The sequence below is a fragment of the Lethenteron reissneri genome, chromosome 61, assembly GCF_015708825.2.
Source record: "Lethenteron reissneri isolate LAM-NWPU_2019-01 chromosome 61, ASM1570882v1, whole genome shotgun sequence".
NCBI lineage: Eukaryota > Metazoa > Chordata > Hyperoartia > Petromyzontiformes > Petromyzontidae > Lethenteron > Lethenteron reissneri.
Genome location: NC_083839.1, coordinates 5,931,718 through 5,952,155, shown reverse-complemented (window position 1 = coordinate 5,952,155; position 20,438 = coordinate 5,931,718). Strand labels below are relative to the sequence as shown.

At 52.5% G+C, this 20,438-nt stretch overlaps 1 protein-coding gene across 1 annotated transcript in view; it reads left to right on the top strand.

Annotated features, from left to right (window-relative positions):
* Positions 1-272: 272 nt before the first annotated feature.
* LOC133358318 (sodium channel protein type 1 subunit alpha-like) overlaps positions 273-20,438 on the top strand; it is a 112,484-nt gene continuing 92,318 nt past the window's right edge. The window contains 1 exon segment of the mRNA XM_061576577.1: positions 273-686. The gene's annotated coding sequence lies outside the window, so the exon portion shown is untranslated.

Genomic DNA, 20,438 nt, shown 5'->3' with positions numbered 1-20,438 from the left:
CTACCCAACACACACACACACCCCTCCTCCACCAGACACTAGGCAACACACACACACACTCCTCCTCCGCCGACATCAACGGCTCGCCCCCCACCCATCTCCCCCCCAACCCCAGTCCGCACCGCCTGCCGCATTCTAAGCCAATGGAGCGGCTCTATTGGTTTGGAGCGAACACCAACGGAGAGACACGTGCGGTGAAGGCGCTGCCGCCTCCCTGCAAATGAGCATCCAGCCACTACCCTGCACCACCACCCACCACCACCACCCACCCACCACCAGCAGCAAGCAGATCAACCCAAGAAGCACCTCCAAGCTTGGCTGGCTGGAGCGGGCGGGCGGTCGGGCGGTCGGGCGGGGAGCTCCGTTTGCATTCACAGCAAAGCCGGGGGGGTTGGCTGCTGGGAGCGGCAGTCCACGAGCAATCACGCAGTGAGTGAGGTTTCCATAACCCACCCACCCCCCTTCTACATAGGATTACAATATATGGGATAGCAGCGGTCGTAGTGGTATTGTTGCGAGTAGTATCCGGGCTGTATTGTAACGCTGCACTATACCGGTATATAAGAGCGGGTTGTTTTTGCACAGGAGCAGCATTCTTAGGAAGGTTTTTTGTAAGGGTGTGGTTTTTTTTACGCTAAAGCCATCATCATCAGCACTGCTGCCTTCGCGCTCTCACGCAAATACCGGTAAGCGTTTACGGTCCGTGCGCACGTGTGTGTATGTACATGTGTATATGTACATGTGTATATGTACGTGTGTGTACATGTAGGTGTGTGTCTGTACACGTGTGTGTATGTACGTGTGTATATGTACATGTGTATTTGTACGTGTGTGTACATGTAGGTGTGTGTATGTACGTGTGTATATGTACGTGTGTGTACATGTAGGTGTGTGTCTGTACACGTGTGTGTGTACGTGTGTATATGGATACGTTCTGTTAGCGAGTACCTATCAAGGCCAGTACGGCGCACGTGTGTGCACATCTGTGTACATGTGTGCGTACACGTGTGTGTGGGTTAAGGGAGTAATCTTGTATTAGTACGTGTGTGTACACACATGTGCAGACATGTACACTCATGTTCTGTACACACGTACATGTACGTGTGTACAGAACAGTACATGTACGTGTGTACAGAACAGTACATGTACGTGTGTGTACGTGTCTGTACACACACACACACACGTGTGTACGTGATGCTCAATCCACGAATGATGCAATGCATTCTATTCTCATTCGTATCCCGCACTGGTTTCGTACGACCGGACTGGCCTGCTCCAGGATGTTTCCATCGCGTGCTGCTTAATGATGAATACTCCTGCTGCTGATTACAATCCTGCTGCTGATGATGCCGCTGATGACACTGCTGCTGATGACAATATAGCTGATGTAATTATTCCTCGGGAAATGCAATTATGAATCTGAGAAAAGGGATACGCCTGATGATGATGCTCCTGCATACGATGAAGCTGACGATGATCATCATGCTGCTGATGATGGAAAGATTAAAACAATTTTCTGCTGGGGGTGGGGCACAGAAAAATACGAACCGGAGAATGCGATAGCTAATCCCGCTCCCACCGCTTCTCGTCATCACGATTTTTATTCTGCTGCTGATGACAATGCAGTTTTTTTGATTATCCCTCGACGTAATGGTTGCTTGCTCACGACGAATGCTGCTGGCAGGGCAAAGGCAAGATGATGAGTCCGTGGCGAGGGAGATCTGTGTGTGTGTGTGAGAACTCGCAATGCAGTAGCGGCGGCCCGCTTACAACTGATTCTCTGTCCATGCGTCTTTTTACGCCAATACTGTGTCGGGTCGTGGCGAGCGCGGACTGTCATCTATTATTCATCTCGCTTCGGGAGGCTCCATTGGTTGCCGCAGCTCCACCACCTTCTCCCACACTCCGCCTTCTTTTGGAGGGTAGAGCGGAGGGGTTTTTTTTTTCCTCTCCCTTCCTTTTAAAGGGGAAGTGGAGAGGGAGCGAGGGGGTATGCGGATGGGAGTTGATGGTAGCGCTTCGTATCACGCGTTTCTTGTCGAGTCAGCAAACGGGGCTCTACGGCATCATCCCCCGTCGCTCTCGTTGCTGCTGTTTAAGGCCGAGGAGCCGAGTGGTGGCGTGAGGCGGGCGTGGTGGTGAAGGTTGTGATGGTAAAGGTTGTGATGGTGAAGGTGGGGGGGGGAGCGGTGGCGCAGCGGTTAGCGCTACGCTGCGCTACGAACCCGGCAACCCGCATTCGATTCCCGCTCACGGCCAACATCGGTGACGATTATCTCAACCGGTCCTGGGCCTCCCCTAAGTCGACTCAGTCTTAAATGAGTGCCTGGTGCGATGTGTAAGCATCGCCACATGGGGAGACAAAGGCGGCCGGGCGTGGGTGCTGGCCACCCACCCCCCGTGTGCCCTGACGGCCCTCATCGCTGCTACTCGCTCACAGCGCTTGCCCCTACAGTCCGTTAAGGCTACACGGGGGATATTTGATGGTGAAGGTGGTGGTAGGACTGATGTCCATAGTGATGGGGAATGCTGGTGGTGATTTTGGTGTTGGTCTCAATAGCGGTGGTAGTCGTGGTATCGGTGATGGTATCGGTGATGGTATCGGTGATGGTATCGGTGATGGTATTGATGGCGGGGATGGGACTGGATGGTGGTAGTGGTAGGGATGAATAAGGTGGTGGCGAGTATGAGGTGGTGGTGGTGGTGATGAAGGTGGTGGTGGTGGTGGTTCTGGTGGTTGTTTTGATTACGGTGGTGAAGATGGTGATACGGATTTTGGCGATGAAGGTCGTCGTGGTGGTGATGATTGTGGTGGTAGAAATTAAGGTGGTGGTGGTTCTGATGGTGGCGGTGATGATGTTGGAGCAAGTGGTTTTGGTAGTTGTGATGAAGGTTGTGGTGGTGGTAGAATGATGATGGTAGTTGTGATGGTGGTGGTGATCACGGTTGTGGGGAATGTGGTGGTAGATATGATGGTGGCGCTTGCGATGATGATTATCACTGCCTTCCTCATCATCATCGTGAAGAAGGTGATTGACCATGAATGGCGATTGAAGGTAGCGGTGTTGATGAAAAAGCTAACGATGAAGGCGTTGGTCGTGGTAATGGCGCTTTAGTGATGGTAAATATAATATTCACCGAGGTGAAAGTGATGGTGATGATTAAGATCATGGTGGTGAAGGTAATGATGGTTATCATTCTCATTTATGGCCATGAACATTGGGGCTGATATTGAAGCTGATGACGACTCTGATTATGAGTGTGGAAATGTTCGTGGTGATCATAATCATCATAGTAAGGCAGCTGATAAGTCATGGTGACAAAGTCACGAGCATCATCATTATAGTAAGGAAGCTGATAAGTCATGGTGACAAAGTCACGAGCATCATCATCATCATCATAGTAAGGCAGCTGACAAGTCATGGTGACAAAGTCACGAGCATCATCATCATCATCATAGTAAGGCAGCTGACAAGTCATGGTGACAAAGTCACGAGCATCATCATCATCATCATAGTAAGGCAGCTGACAAGTCATGGTGACAAAGTCACGAGCATCATCATCATCATCATAGTAAGGCAGCTGACAAGTCATGGTGACAAAGTCACGAGCATCATCATCATCATAGTAAGGCAGCTGATAAGTCATGGTGACAAAGTCACGAGCAGCATCATCATCATCATAGTAAGGCAGCTGATAAGTCATGGTGACAAAGTCACGAGCATCATCATCGTCATCATAGTAAGGCAGCTGATAAGTCATGGTGACAAAGTCACGAGCATCATCATCATAGTAAGGCAGCTGACAAGTCATGGTAACAAAGTCACGAGCATCATCATCATCATCATAGTAAGGCAGCTGATAAGTCATGGTGACAAAGTCACGAGCATCATCATCGTCATCATGATGAGTGATGGCTATAGAGCGGTGCTGATCAGGGTCATCGTGTATAGGATAGTGCTGGCGGTGAAGATACTGATGAAGGCGATATTCATCACGACGATGATGATGTATGGACGGCTGTGCTTTACTCAACGATGAATTACCTCATACATTAATAAATTACAAAGTCGGTTTGCTTCAATCACAGGCAAAACCGCAGACTCTCTCCGCTGCGAAAATCAATACCGGATTACAAAGCGACGCGCAGAGATGGCGAATGTCGTCACATCGCCCCCCTCCGTCTTTGTCTCTCTGCCTCGAAGTCTCCCAGAAACAGCTCTGATGGAGTAACGCGTTACTCATGCTGCTGCTAATGCTGCTACTATCGGATTACCACAGCCTTACCATTGAACGATAGCCGCAAGCAGCCGAAGTCATTTTTACCTTCAGTTTTTTTTCGACACCATCAGCTAATTAGTTAGCACACTTACCGCGTGATTACCTTCATGATTACAGTACCGGAGTTTAATTTAAATATATATTTTAATTTATTCTAGAAGGAATACAGCCCTCACACCGACTACCTTCAGTCAGCAGGAGCAGCGGCTTCAGTTATAAGGCAAAGACAACAGCAGGCACCACGGTGGACGAGAAGTCCCTATACCCCTTGTCTTCACGGCTGCAATCGACTCGCAGAAGAAAAGGGGTATAGAGACTTCTCGCCCACTATACACACGCTACTGTGACCAAAATAAATCGGTAATGAAAGTAATCCAGCCTGAAATCAGATTAAGTACAACGCACTTTTAAAACTAAACACACTCTGAGGATTACTTAACCTTCTTGTGCTGCTGCACGCGAGAACATTAACCAAGGTGCCTCGTCATCAGCTGTGCTACTGCTGGATGAACGCCTCTCCTCCCTTCAAGACCACGACCGTCTGTCCCTACAGGAGCTGATTCCATCGCTCCATCTCCTCCGTGGATGTCCTCTCGGAGGCGTTGCATCCTGGGGCTGACACTCATTCACGACATCACAATCTGCGTTGTAATATTGGCGATTAGGCGAGTGATCGGTTGTTGCAACTCGCACACGATTACATTGAACTTGTGATTCGAGGGCTGCTATACATGTGGAGGGGAGGGGTGTGAAATCCACAGCGTCAGTATCTTTTATTTTCTGTGCTCAAGCCTCGAAGTCGCCTGCTTGTCACTCCCGTATCGCTGCTACGACTGCTACGAGCATGGCGATCACCGTTCCCGTGAACTTCACTCACCGCTTCCTGCACCCCTGCCGAGGGAACTGGGCCACCACCACAACCACCACCACTACCACACTGCGGTCAACCACCACCACCACTACTACCACCACCACCACTACTACCACCACCACTACCACTACTACCACCACAACCACCACCACCACTACCACCACAACCACCACCACTACCACACTGCGGTCAACCACCACCACCACTACCACCACCACTACCAGCAAATTGCGGTCAACCACCACCACCACACTGCGTTCAACCACCACCACTACCACCACATTGCGGTCAACCACCACCACCACCACACTGTGTTCAACCACAACCACCACCACTACCACCACCCTGCGTTCAACCACTACACACATCCACAGCCTGAGTTCAACCACCACACACCACGTTTCCTGCTGCTGCTTCTGTCTCCCTTCTCCCTCCACCATCGTCTTTCATACAACGTTCATATTCATCTCCATATATATATAAAACAACTGTCATCTATTACGATTGTGTTAGTGCTCCTTGTTGCTGGCCGCTGCACGTTTCGGGCCTTTGGTGGTGGGAGGAGGGGGGGGGCGCCAAACTTAAGTTCAGACCTCAGAGGTCACGTGTCAGCCACGTTGTTAGATCATTATGGGCCAATATCTATGGTTATGAAAGCTTTGAAGAGGAAGATGGTGCATACACCGTCCTAATGAGTGTGATCATCATCGCCTGACAATTATTATACATTATTCTTGACCCTCGGTCATAGTTGCTACTAAAGCCAATCTTAATCAAACTTAATACATTCGGTCAGGTTCTGAGTTTTTGTTGTTTGTGCATCTCTGCCATCGCAGCAGCAACAGACAATTTCGTATTTTCTCTTTAACACTTTATATGGTTTTGTACCTAGGCATACACGACCACTATTGTTTGTACGATTCATAATTAAGTATCGAGTCCTCGTGTAGTGTATGATGTAACGCATTTTATTTTTAATTAGATCCCTCCACCACCCAACGAGTGAGCCAATCAAATCAAGTTGTCACGTCACGTGGGCAAACGTGCCGATTCATTTGGATACCGTCAACCCCTAATCAGTGCCCTACCTTATTACAGACCAATTAAAACCTTATTGGTCACCCCGTGCCCTTACAAATCCCAACGTGCATCCTGCAAAGTCCCATCACAAGAGAGAAACACAAACATATGATTTTTCAAATTTCCCTGTGCAAGAATACGGGTAAACTGTATGGGTTGACGGGGATGGATTTGGTTTCTCAGCCAATCAAATGAGGGCTGTTGTAAACCAAGCAGCATTTTGACAATGATATACTTTGGCTTTTTTTATACTGCATTGTGTTTTCTTATTATTAATGCCAAAAAGATATTTACATGGGACGGAAGCCTCGCTGAATCTCGGCACACGTGTTTTCTTGCCACCAGAGGCCCGTTACACTGAGCATGTTTGGTCACTGATGGTGGTTAGGAGATGTTAACCACCTCGCCTGGTATGCAGGAGGTCGTGGGTTCAATCCCTATCCTGATGCCTGCTGTATTTTTTGAGTTTGCGTGTCTCTCTCTCCCCGTGGTCGCGTGCACTTTTCTCCGGGTCCTCCGGATTTTCCCTCCACATTTAGAATCAACATCACGAGTTTAGAGTATTTTCTGCTATCAATTTCCACATGATGAGCCACTTCGTTGATCTACCATTCATGGGCAGGTCGCTCCTGAAAAAGAGCCATATAGCTCAATAGGCATTAACTGGTAAAATAAAAATACGGTAGTTTATAGTTTATTTTATAATTCCATGAATGTGAGTTTGGCTTCATGTGGGGATTGGAAACCAAAATTCCTGGAGAAAAACCCAGCAGGCACACACACGCATCCCACGCCCTCTTCGCTTGTGGTTGATGTTAGGCAGGGCCTGTGAAGATGATGATGCTGCAGTATTCTGGCCATAGAGTAAGGGCTTCGTTGTGTACCAGCCTGAATCGGTGCTCGCCACCAGCACTTGCCCCAGCAGCACTTGCCCCGACAGCACTTGCCCCAACAGAGTGTACAGCTTTGGGTTTTGATATGGGTTCTCTGTGCGTGTGCACCCCCGTGAGATTTGGAGGCCTTAATAGGTGCTTGCTAACAGCACTTAGCCCAAAAGCCTGTGGAGGCTATTACGGGGTGTTTTTTTCGTGGCATGTGTGTGAGAGGAGCGGTGGCACTGTGGTTAGCGCACTGCCCGAAAGAACCTGGCAACCTGAATTTGATTCCCAGCCTCTGCAATGTTCGTGTCAAGTAGTTACAGAACCGGTCTTGCATCTCCTCGAGGTCGACTCAGCCTTCAATAAAAACCTGATGTGGCATGTGAAATATCAGCCCTGGGAAGACAAAGGCGGGCGGGCAGGCGGGCTTGGTTCTGGGCACACCACACCCCGTCCTGCGCCATTGCTGCCTAGATAGATTTTTGCTGACCCAGCAGTCAATGCAGGCTACACGGGGATCTTTGTCCTACATGTGCGTTTGTGTGTGGGATTGTCATGGAGAGTGGTGGTGCGGTGGTCAGCGCTACGCTGGGCTACTAACCCGGCGACCCAAGTTCGATTCCCGCTCATGGCCACTGATACCAGTTACGATTTTCTGAACCGATCCTGAGGCTCCCCTAGGTCGACTCAGCCTCAAATGACTTACCTGGTGCGATGTGTAGTAAGTAAAGTAAACATTACCACTCGGGAGACACAGTCGGATGTACTTGGTGCTGGCTACCCACCCCCTCGTGTGCTGTGACGGCCTTCATAAGTGCTGCTCGCTAACAGCACTTGCCCCAACAGCCTGCTAAAGTCTACCCTGTGTGGTGAGCGGTGGTGCAGTGGTGAGCAGTTATGAGAGGAGGTTCTTTAACCATACTTCACCACGCCGGTCCGTCATGCTCGCGGGGACACGAGTCACATGTGAAGGTGGTCGAGGTGGTGGGGACTCGTCTGGAATTCAAAGTGAGCGTCTGGCTGATACAACGTTGTGGAGATGCTTGCCCAAAAATCCGGCTCAAGTTGCCCCAAACTTCTGCTTCTACTCACTCAACGCTTCCCAGCGATCTGGATCAGATGGCCGAGCGTGTAATGTTATCTGAGCGACTCGGTCATTTGCCTGATGCTAGCGGTTTTAGCATCGTCATCCGCCGTGATCCAAGTCGTACACGTACATGTGTCCTTACACTCAAAATAGACTTGCCATAGACTTACGTAGAGACCCATAGGCTTGCATACGCTTACATAGAGGCCCAGATTTGCATACGGACCCATAGACTCGCATCGTTAAACTAATTATTTGGTGAAACTGCGTTGGCAATTACACTATGGGAACTATGGGAAAAAGGTGTCAGTTTTGTTGCCAGATAGAAGGGTAAAAAACCAATTATCATGCGTTGGCAATGTTGCACAAGCCCAAACTCGATTCAAGTATAGACTTATATAGAGACCCATAGATTTACATAGACTTAAATAGAGACTTATAGATTAACAGAGACCCACAGATTTACATATGGATCAAGCGTCTTGCATAGTCTTACACAAGAGACTCGGATACTTGTGCAGAGACCCAGACCCATTTAACTTGCATAGAGGCCCAGGGACTTACATGAGGATCCACAGATGTGCATGGATTTACACAGAGCGCTAGAGATTGACGTAGATACTCACATAATTATAGGTTCCAAAGAACACAGGATGAGATGTTACTATCCTTTGTGCAAGCACTTCCAAGAGTTCATGAACAGTGAGCCTGGTGAAATTTGGGGAGCGCATCGTCAGTAGTGACCCTTTGGTTCCTAGGGTGTTTCGGCCTTTCATACTATACACCCTCCCCAAAGGCGGCCAGCGACAGGGTGATCAATCCTACGCTTGCGTCCCATTCCCAATTAGTCATAGGAGTTGCCTTGTTGTTGGTAGCCAACATCCCATGGGACTATGCATGGCAGGGGCGTCCTCCTCCCTGAGTCAAGCATTGTTGACTGCATACCTCCTGGCCCTCTCACTTTGGGGCCCAGCTGGGGTCTTTCCTTTTCATCCAGAGCCACTGACTGCTGCCTTCTGCCGCCTCCGATACAGCTTTGATTGCCGAACGCTGGCTCTGGCCCTTAATTCCCAGGTCTCTAAGCAGTCTGGTTGTAGATGTTGCCACAAAACCTCTGCAGCCCACCTCCACTGGTCGGACTTCTGTGTTCCAGCCATGATGCCGTGCTTCGGCAGCTAGATCGGCATAGCGCAGATGTTTTCGCTCATAAGCCTCATCTACTGAGTCCTCCCAGGGTACTGTGAGCTCAATGATGAAGACCTTCTTGAGCGAACGGGACCAGAGCACCATGTCAGGTCTTAGGGTGGTGGTTGCGATCTCCGGAGGAAACACAAGTTGCCGGCCAATGTCAGCTAGCATTTTCCAGTCGCGGGCCAAGCGCAGCTGGTCTCGCTCTATTGGTGTAGAGCCGCTCTTCGGTGGTTTAGCCCCTTCGCGGACAAAGGTCGTCCGTAAGGGGTGTGATGCTGCTGGGGGTGGTAGGGAGTTGGTGGCAGCTCGCTTGTCCTCCAGGGCGGACGCAAGGTTTTTAAGGACTTGGTTGTGACGCCAAGTGTAGCGTCCTTGGGTGAGGCTTGTTTTACACCCTGTAAGAATGTGCCTGAGGTTGGCTTGCATGGAACAGAGGGCACAGTCCGGATCTTCACCATACCATTGGTGAAGATTAACTGGTGTTTGAAGGACGTCATATGTTGCTCTGATGGAAAAGCTCAACCGCCTCGCTTCCATGGCCCACAGATCCTTCCAGCTGATCTTCCTCTTCTCCACACTGTCCCATCGAGTGAGTATTGTGGAGATATTTGATTCATGACAACAGTAATTTGCAGTCTTTATTAGTCTACTGTCGGACGAAGGCCTCCTAACACCACATCGCTCATACGGGCTGCTTCACAATACTTCACCATGCTGGCTACTGCTGTTGTCCGTGTACCTGGAAATATATATGAATATATAAATATCTGAGACAATAGGGAAAACCCATATTCTTAGGTTTTTTCGGTAAAGTCACGTAGGTAAAAACATTAAAATTAATAAAAGTAAAATAAAATAAAATAATAAAAATTTTATTTTATTTTACTTTTATTAATTTAAATGTTTTTACCGACGTGACTTTACCGAAAAAAACTAAGAATATGAATCATTGCAGTCACGAAAGCTTCAAATCTAGGGAAAACCCACTCTGTACATCAGGTGACCAACATTAATCTCTCACAAAACCGGTACCAATTGTATCGACCCGATGAGGATGATTGGCAAAGTCGAACTCTCTGAATGGGAATTCAACACAAAAACCGTTGCGGTTACGAGTCAAATATAAACTAAGCAAAAAAAACTACGCAATTGTTATGTCACAAATGATAGCTCAACGAAGTGGCTAATCAAGTGGGAATTGATAGGAGTAGCCAAATATTATAAACGCACATTGATTCTAAATGTGGAGGGAAGACCCGGAGAAAAGTCCGGTCCATAGCGCAGCGCGATAACTACTACACTGCCGCTCCCCACACACACACAAACGCACACCAACGCACACTATCACACATACATACTATCACACATACACACTATCACACACATTAACACAACAAATACACTATCACACACACAAACACACACTATCACAAACACACATACACACAAACTCATGTACACATTATCACACACTATCACAAACACACATACACACCAACACATATACACATTATCACACTATCACACACACACAAACACACACACACGGCGCAGCAATCGTTGCCTCCCCTTGGAAGTCTGCTGCGAGCCGAGTCACCCTGTGCCGCACAGGGACAGCTGCCACTTGGGGGTGTTGGGACAGGGAGTCGACAGCACGGACCGCTGCTGGGGAAAGGAGCGAGTTCCAGGCCACGTGGAAGAGCGGCGGGGATCGAGAGACTGAAATGTCCCAAAATTGTGGAACACACCGGTGGGAAGAGGACACGTTTTTATTTTAAACCGACATGGCGTGACGGTTCACACGCTGGACTTTGCCTACCCAGAGATTGTATCTCCCGTCGCGGCAGTGAAAACAACAGTGCGGATTTATGAAATAAATCCCTGTCATCCCCCAGTCCGCGCTGCCACGGCCCACAGAGCAGCAACGGTGCAGGCAGGACACGTTAACTGGGCCCACGATACCGTAGACTTGTGTCGATGGACAGGTCAGCGGGAAGTGTTGGTACTCCCACCTCGACGAAGATGGATGTACTTCAAGTTGAACGTCTTTCGCACCGTACATAGAGCTTTGGATTAGACTTGAAAAGCTGGGAATCCCTAGCACAGGACCGACCTGCCGAGAGAAGAAAAGTACAGGACGGTGCAGTCCTCTGTGAGAGTAGGAGACGCTCCTGTGCCATCTTGAAGAGGCAGCAGCGCAAATCTACCAAGGAAGGACGTGTGGCTGCACCTTAGAGCTCTACATCCTCCCTGACCTGTCCAGTGTGCCACGGGGAATTCCGGGCTCGGATTGGCCTCTTCAGCCATCTGCGCACTCATCAAAACCCAACAAAATGACAAACGTGCCATGGTCATCATCAACTTTGATGAACGAACAAGAAGAAGAAGACATAGCCAACCGTGCTAATCGGGGTGTGCGGGCTGCCTGGCGAGTGTGGAAGAGCGGACCAAGTTCCCGTCTAAGGGGTGGCTGCCTCGGGCTCTCTCTAAGCCAGCGGCCGGCAACCTGCGAGTCGGGAGCCGCGTGTGGCTCTTCAAGGACTGCTGCTGCGCGACTCGCTATTCACCAAGGGCCGCCGCCGCCGCCACCGTCTCGTATTCATCGCTCTTGAAATTTTGTACCTTTTTTTCTCACGGTATTCGAAAAAAAAAAGTCTTCTCGTTATTTCCGTTGCCGACCCTCGCGCTCGAAGTGGAGGCACCATCCGCCAGCAAGTGGCGCGAGTCGGCAATTGCAGGGGCTGCGCCTCTACCGCTGTGTTTGTTTAACCCACCCCCTGCCAAATACGACAGACAGACAGACACAGACCGGGCGGGCGGTGCGGGCCGGCCCCGTGTCCACGCCGCCGTGTGTCGAGAGAGAGCAAGGGGCTAACAGAGAGTCGCCGAGAGTCACCTGAGGGTCATTTGCGTACGTACGCGCGACCATTCGCTTATTTACTTTCGATGGGGAAATCTGATAATTAATTTGTTCAATGAACCATTTAGTGATTAGAGCGGGGTCGCGTGACGTGCGCCCGTGATGGAAATGACAGCAGCAGCACTTCCTCGGGCAGAGATGGCGGTAGCCAGGGAGGAGAGGGTGGGCGCCACAGTGGCTAGGAGATGTTGACGACCTCTCCTGGTATACAGCAGGTTCGTGGGGTCGATCCCGACCCTTGACGCCGGCTGCTGCTGCTGCTGCATATTAGGAGTTTGCGTGTCTCTTTCTCTGCGTGGTCACGTGGCTTTTTCTCCGGGTCCTCCGGGTTTTCCCTCCACATTTTAAATCGACTTCACGCATTTTAGAGTCTTTTGGCTGCGATATATTCCACACGAGAAGCCACTTTGTTGAGCGATCATCTGTGGCCAGGTCGCTTCTGAAAAATAGCTATATAGCTCAGTGGGCCTTACCTGGTAAAATAAAAAAAATAGTTTAAAGTAGTTTAAATAGCTTAATAGGTAGCCCGAGGGACGGGATCGCATCCGAGAGGTGTCGATAGAGGAGACGGAGCGGTCAAATTGGTCCGTTCCGCTCGGTCCTGGGTGGATTTTGTTGCTGCATCGTACGCAGGGTCACGATGTGCCAGGTGGGGTTCGCCTTGGGGAGAGGCCGTCATCCAGCAGTGGATTGACTCTGGCTGCTGCAGATGATTATGGAGAGGGCGTGACGATGCATCCACTTCTGGATGAATATCGATACGTTGATTTAAAGTCGGTGAATGACAGTATTGACGTCACCAAGAGATGGGACGCGACACGTCGAGACGGACACCATGAGGCATGGTCTCATTTGCGGCCACTGCGTCACCAATCAGTCACTCAATATGGAATCGATATGTAGCGGACGTGTGCATGCGTGTGCTCGGAGAGACTGGGGATCGAACTGGGGTCGCCGGGCTCCGAGCACGGCTCAACCCCCGTGATGATGACGCTTGGGTAGCCGAATGGGGTTCACGAGAGGTCACGAACTCATCCTCGTGAGAAACCACCTCGATGCAGAAGACCCGTGGCTTCCATCGCCCGCCCTGAAGGTCATGGACCACTACCCCCGAAGCTCATGATCCACACACGGACCATGGCAGCAGCAGCTGATGATGATGATGACGATGATAGTCGATGATAATGATTCACAGATGGGGAATTAAAAACTCTCGGGGCAGCGTGCGGAGGAGACGGTGGTGACCACCCAGAGCGGCACCACGGGACGCGTAACGCGGACTCCGTGCCCCATTCACAAACACCGAGGAGTCATCACCGCCACCATCATCACAAACACCGAGGAGTCATCACCGCCACCATCATCACAAACACCGAGGAGTCATCACCGCCACCATCATCACAAACACCGAGGAGTCACCACCACCACCACCATCATCACAAACACCGAGGAGTCATCACCACCACCACCATCATCACAAACACCGAGGAGTCACCACCACCACCACCATCATCACAAACACCGAGGAGTCACCACCACCACCACCATCATCACAAACACCGAGGAGTCATCACCACCACCATCATCACAAACACCGAGGAGTCATCACCACCACCACCATCATCACAAACACCGAGGAGTCACCACCACCACCACCATCATCACAAACACCGAGGAGTCATCACCACCACCACCATCATCACAAACACCGAGGAGTCACCACCACCACCACCATCATCACAAACACCGAGGAGTCATCACCACCACCACCATCATCACAAACACCGAGGAGTCACCACCACCACCACCATCATCACAAACACCGAGGAGTCATCACCACCACCACCATCATCACAAACACCGAGGAGTCACCACCACCACCACCATCATCACAAACACCGAGGAGTCATCACCACCACCACCATCATCACAAACACCGAGGAGTCACCACCACCACCACCATCATCACAAACACCGAGGAGTCATCACCACCACCACCATCATCACAAACACCGAGGAGTCACCACCACCACCACCATCATCACAAACACCGAGGAGTCATCACCACCACCACCATCATCACAAACACCGAGGAGTCACCACCACCACCACCATCATCACAAACACCGAGGAGTCATCACCACCACCACCATCATCACAAACACCGAGGAGTCACCACCACCACCACCATCATCGCAGCAGCAGCAGCAGCAGCGATGATTCACCACTCCCCCACTCCTCACTGCACAATCATCCGGCTCGTGAACCACCTCGATTATCACGGTTGGCTACGTACGGTGCGAAAGAAGTTCCAACATACATGCCTGGAACAACAACATCAGCAGCAGCAGCAGCCACACGGAGAAGACGAATAACGCAGCGCGCGAACCACCGCGTCACCGCTCCCCCTACCGCACGCACACACGCGGACGGTTACACAATTGACTCGACGAACAAGCGAAAGAACGAATGGAGGGATGAGTCGTCCCGTACGAACGAGCCCACGGTCAAATGTGCCCCCTCCACCATCGTCCCTGTGTCCGTCACAAAATTCCTTCCAGCGAGGGAGCGCGAGGGAAAGGCGACGAGGGTGGTGGAGGCGGGCGGCTGTGGGGTGTGCTCCACCCCAGAGTCTGCTGTGCGCGACGCGAGCCGCTCACCGCCCGCAGCCCCCGGGCCCCCCCCGCCCCCCCGCGCCCCCCCGCGCCCCCCCCGCGCCCCCCCCGCCCCCCCCCGCCCCCCCCGCCCCCCCCCGCCCCCCCGCCCCGTGCGATCAGCTGCGACGCCGCCCGTCCGTCCCCCCCCACATTTGGAATCAACATCACACGCGTTTTTAGATGATTTGGCTGTTGTGAATTTCCACTCGATAAGCCACTTGAGCTCTCATTTGTGGCCAGGTCGCTTCCAAATAAGTATAACCCGTAAAAACAAAGTTTTTCAATCTAAATCCTTTATATGCGTGGCGGCTAGAGTCCTCTCGTCCTCTGGCTTGAGATGGCTGCCACCTATGGGTCAGATGATTGTCTGCCAGTATTAAGCAATTGGTAATTAAATATTTAATTTGTTTTCCCTAAACAGTGTAAAATTTTGGGAAAAAATTTTCACGAACATTAATTGTCTCGCACAACGAGTCTGTGTGCAAAATGTCAGCTCAATTGAATCACGGGAAGTGGGTTAAAAACGACCGAAAAATTTGCACGGTCGTAAGCAAGCACGCAAGCACGCAAGCAAGCGAACTTAATATAAAGGATTAAAAAACGAGTGAATACATTCACTGGGCTTTACCTGGCAGGATAAAACCTAGTTTAGTTGTGTTTTATATTTTTAAAGTGATTTGTTTACCTTTCCTATACTTTGCACAACGCGTTTTTTGTATTGTTTGTTGTAACGTCCTGACCCTGTGCCCCTACTGGGACATCTGTTAATAAAAGAGCTTTATAGCTCATCGGATTCCTCCTCCACTATAAATAAACATTCTGTGATTCCGAGTGAGCCGTGCAATGCCACGCACGCTGCCAACGACTGGCGTCTCGTCACGTGTGGGGCCTTGCCTCGAAGGGTCAACGGAGTCCGCGTGGCTCCCCGGGGTTGCGTCATAATGCAATGGCTGACGTCATAATACAATGGATGACGTCACCAGGACAGAGACGTCATTGTGCTTGTTTGTTTGTTAATGTCCGCAGGTAATATGGCACCCCGCTCCGCAGAGGGCAAAGTGGCGTCCGTGTTCTGTGCGGGGTTTTTTTTCTCTCTCCTCATTTCACACGGATGGGTCTCGAGGATGATATTAATAATGTCGATATTATTTGGGTTTTTCAGTAAAGTCACGTAGAAAGGTTCAAAGGAAATAACAAAAAACGACGACGACTCGTGCTGCGATCGAAATGTCGTCGTCGTTTTTTGTTATTTTTACATTTTCTACGAGACTTTACCGAAATACCCAAAGAATATGAATTCCTGCAGCCACGACGAAAGTCGATAATATCGATGATGAAAAGAGTGTTGTGATATCTAATCGAATGTTAAGTTTACATTGAACGCCTCCACTCACGGCGCTTGATCGAGCTTACAAAACGGTGACAGAATGAAATGATATCGCAAACACGCAAACTTCCACATCTTATTTTTATTCTCCAAAATCATTCATTCTCCCACGCATGTTCGGGAGATGCGTGCGATGTGGCGAGCGTGTGTGATTTTAGTTTTTAAAATTGCGGTTCCACATTTGGTGAATGCTGATTGGGTGATGTGGATGCTGATTGGGTGATGTGGATGCTGATTGGGTGATGTGGATGCTGATTGGGTGATGTGGATACTGATTGGGTGATGTGGATACTGATTGAGTGATGTGGATGCTGATTGGTGATGGTGTGGATGCTGATGGTGATGTGGATGCTGATTGGGTGATGTGGATGCTGATTGGGTGATGTGGATGCTGATTGGGTGATGGTCGATGCGATTGGGTGATGTGGATGCTGATTGGGTGATGTGGGATGCTGATTGGGTGATGTGGATGCTGATTGGGTGATGTGGATGCGATTGGGTGATGTGGATGCTGATTGAGGTGATGTGGATGCTGATTGGAGTGATGTGGATGCTGATTGGGTGATGTGGATGCTGATTGGGTGATGTGGATGCTGATTGGTGATGTGGATGCCGATGGGTGATGTGGATGCTGATTGGGTGATGTGGATGCTGATTGGGTGATGTGGATGCCGATTGGGTGATGTGGATGCTGATTGGAGTGCTGTGGATGCTGATTGGGTGATGTGGATGCTGATTGGTGATGGTGTGGATGCTGATTGGGTGATGTGGATGCTGATTGGGTGATGTGGATGCTGATTGGGTGATGTGGATGCTGATTGGGTGATGTGGATGCTGATTGGGTGATGTGGATGCTGATTGGGTGATGTGGATGCTGATTGGGTGATGTGGATGCTGATTGGGTGATGTGGATGCTGATTGGGTGATGTGGATGCTGATTGGGTGATGTGGATGCTGATTGGGTGATGTGGATGCTGATTGGGTTGATGTGGATGCTGATTGGGTGATGTGGATGCTGATTGGGTGATGTGGATGCTGATTGGGTGATGGTGGATGCTGATTGGGTGATGTGGATGCTGATTGGGTGATGTGGATGCTGATTGGGTGATGTGGATGCTGATTGGGTGATGTGGATGCTGATTGGGTGATGGTGGATGCTGATTGGGTGATGTGGATGCTGATTGGGTGATGTGGATGCTGATTGGGTGATGGTGGATGCTGATTGGGTGATGGTGGATGCTGATTGGGTGATGTGGATGCTGATTGGGTGATGGTGGATGCTGATTGGGTGATGTGGATGCTGATTGGATGATGGTGTGGATGCTGATTTGGTGATGTGGATGCTGATTGGGTGATGTGGATGCTGATTGGGTGATGTGGATACTGATTGGTGATGTGGATGCTGATTGGGTGATGTGGATACTGATTGGGTGATGTGGATGCTGATTGGGTGATGTGGATGCTGATTGGGTGATGTGGATGCAGATTGGGTGATGTGGATGCTGATTGGGTGATGTGGATGCTGATTGGGTGATGTGGATGCTGATTGGGTGATGTGGATGCTGATTGGGTGATGGTGGATGCTGATTGGGTGATGTGGATGCTGATTGGGTGATGTGGATGCTGATTGGGTGATGGTGGATGCTGATTGGGTGATGTGGATGCTGATGATATCGCAAACACACTGAACCGCGCTTCCATTTCCACGACTGGATATTTGTGAAAAAGAGCTTTACAGCTCATAGGATTCCTCTCGTATAAATCCGTGTGCCGATTTCACTAAAACGACATCACCTCGAATCTAATAAATGCGTAACCAGACGCACGTGGGAACGCCGATCGCCAGTTATTGTCTCAGCAATCTCCACGTGGGTCCATGATGGGGGGGGGGGGGGGGTGACGGTGCCGCTCGTGACGCGGCGTGGCAGAGTATTTACCACGATGTGATGGTCTCCTTGTGTGGCGAATAGCGCGAAGCGTTTAACTACAGAACCTGCCCGCACTCACCCGGACACTCACCCAGACAGACACTCACCCAGACAGACACTCGCCCGGACACTCTCCCGGACACTCGCCCTGACACTCGCCCTGACACTCGCCCTGACACTCGCCCTGACACTCGCCCTGACACTCGCCCTGACACTCGCCCTGACACTCGCCCTGACACTCGCCCTGACACTCGCCCTGACACTCGCCCTGACACTCGCCCTGACACTCGCCTGACACTCGCCCTGCACCGCCCATGACAACGCGCCCTGACACTCGCCCTGACACTCGGCCCTGACACTGGGCCCTGACACTCGCCCTGACACTCGCCCTGACACCGCCCTGACACTCGCCCTGACACTCGCCCGACACTCGCACCGGACAATCGCCCTGACACTCGCCCTGACACTGAGCCCGGACACTCGCCCGGACACTCGCCCGGACATCGCACCTGACACTCGCCCGACACTCCCGGACCTTCGCCTGACACTCGCCGGACACTTATCGCCCGTACACTCGCCCGTACACTCGCCCGACACTCGCCCGGACCTCGCTCCGGACACTCGCCCCGAACTCGCCCGGCACTCGCCCGGACACTCGCACCGGACACGTCGCCGGACACTCGCCCGGACACTCGCCCCTGACACTCTCCCGGACACTCGCCCTGACATCTCTCCCGGACACTTCGCCCGACACCCGCCTGACACTCGCCCGGACACTCGCCCGGACACTCGCCCGGACACTCGCCCGGACACTCGCCCGGACACTCGCCCGGACACTCGCCGGACACTCGCCCGGACACTCGCCCGGACACTCGCCGGACACTCGCCCGGACACTCCGGACACTCGCCGGACACTCGCCCGGACACTCGCCCGGACACTCGCCCGGACACTCGCCCGGACACTCGCCCGGACACTCGCCCGGACACTCGCCCGGACACTCGCCCGGACACTCGCCCGGACACTCGCCCGACACTCGCCCGGACACTCGCCCGGACACTCGCCCGGACACTCGCCCGGACACTCGCCGGACACTCGCCGCCCGACACTCGCCCGGACACTCGCGCCCGGACACTCGCCCGGACACTCGCCCGGACACTCGCCCGGACACTCGCCCGGACACTCGCCCGGACACTCGCCCGGACACTCGCCCGGACACTCGCCCGGACACTCGCCCGGACACTCGCCCGGACACTCGCCCGGACACTCGCCCGGACACTCGCCCGGACACTCGCCCGGACACTCGCCCGGACACTCGCCCGGACACTCGCCCGGACACTCGCCCGGACACTCGCCCGGACACTCGCCCGGACACTCGCCCGGACACTCGCCCGGACACTCGCCCGGACACTCGCCCGGACACTCGCCCGGACACTCGCCCGGACACTCGCCCGGACACTCGCCCGGACACTCGCCCGGACACTCGCCCGGACACTCGCCCGGACACTCGCCCGGACACTCGCCCGGACACTCGCCCGGACACTCGCCCGGACACTCGCCCGGACACTCGCCCGGACACTCGCCCGGACACTCGCCCGGACACTCGCCCGGACACTCGCCCGGACACTCGCCCGGACACTCGCCCGGACACTCGCCCGGACACTCGCCCGGACACTCGCCCGGACACTCGCCCGGACACTCGCCCGGACACTCGCCCGGACACTCGCCCGACACTCGCCCGGACACTCGCCCGGACACTCGCCCGGACACTCGCCGGACACTCGCCCGGACACTCGCCCGGACACTCGCCCGGACACTCGCCCGGACACTCGCCCGGACACTCGCCCGGACACTCGCCCGGACACTCGCCCGGACACTCGCCCGGACACTCGCCCGGACACTCGCCCGGACACTCGCCCGGACACTCGCCCGGACACTCGCCCGGACACTCGCCGGACACTCGCCCGGACACTCGCCCGGACACTCGCCCGGACACTCGCCCGGACACTCGCCCGGACACTCGCCGGACACTCGCACACTCGCCCGGACACTCGCCCGGACACTCGCCCGGACACTCGCCCGGACACTCGCCCGGACACTCGCCCGGACACTCGCCCGGACACTCGCCCGGACACTCGCCCGGACACTCGCCCGGACACT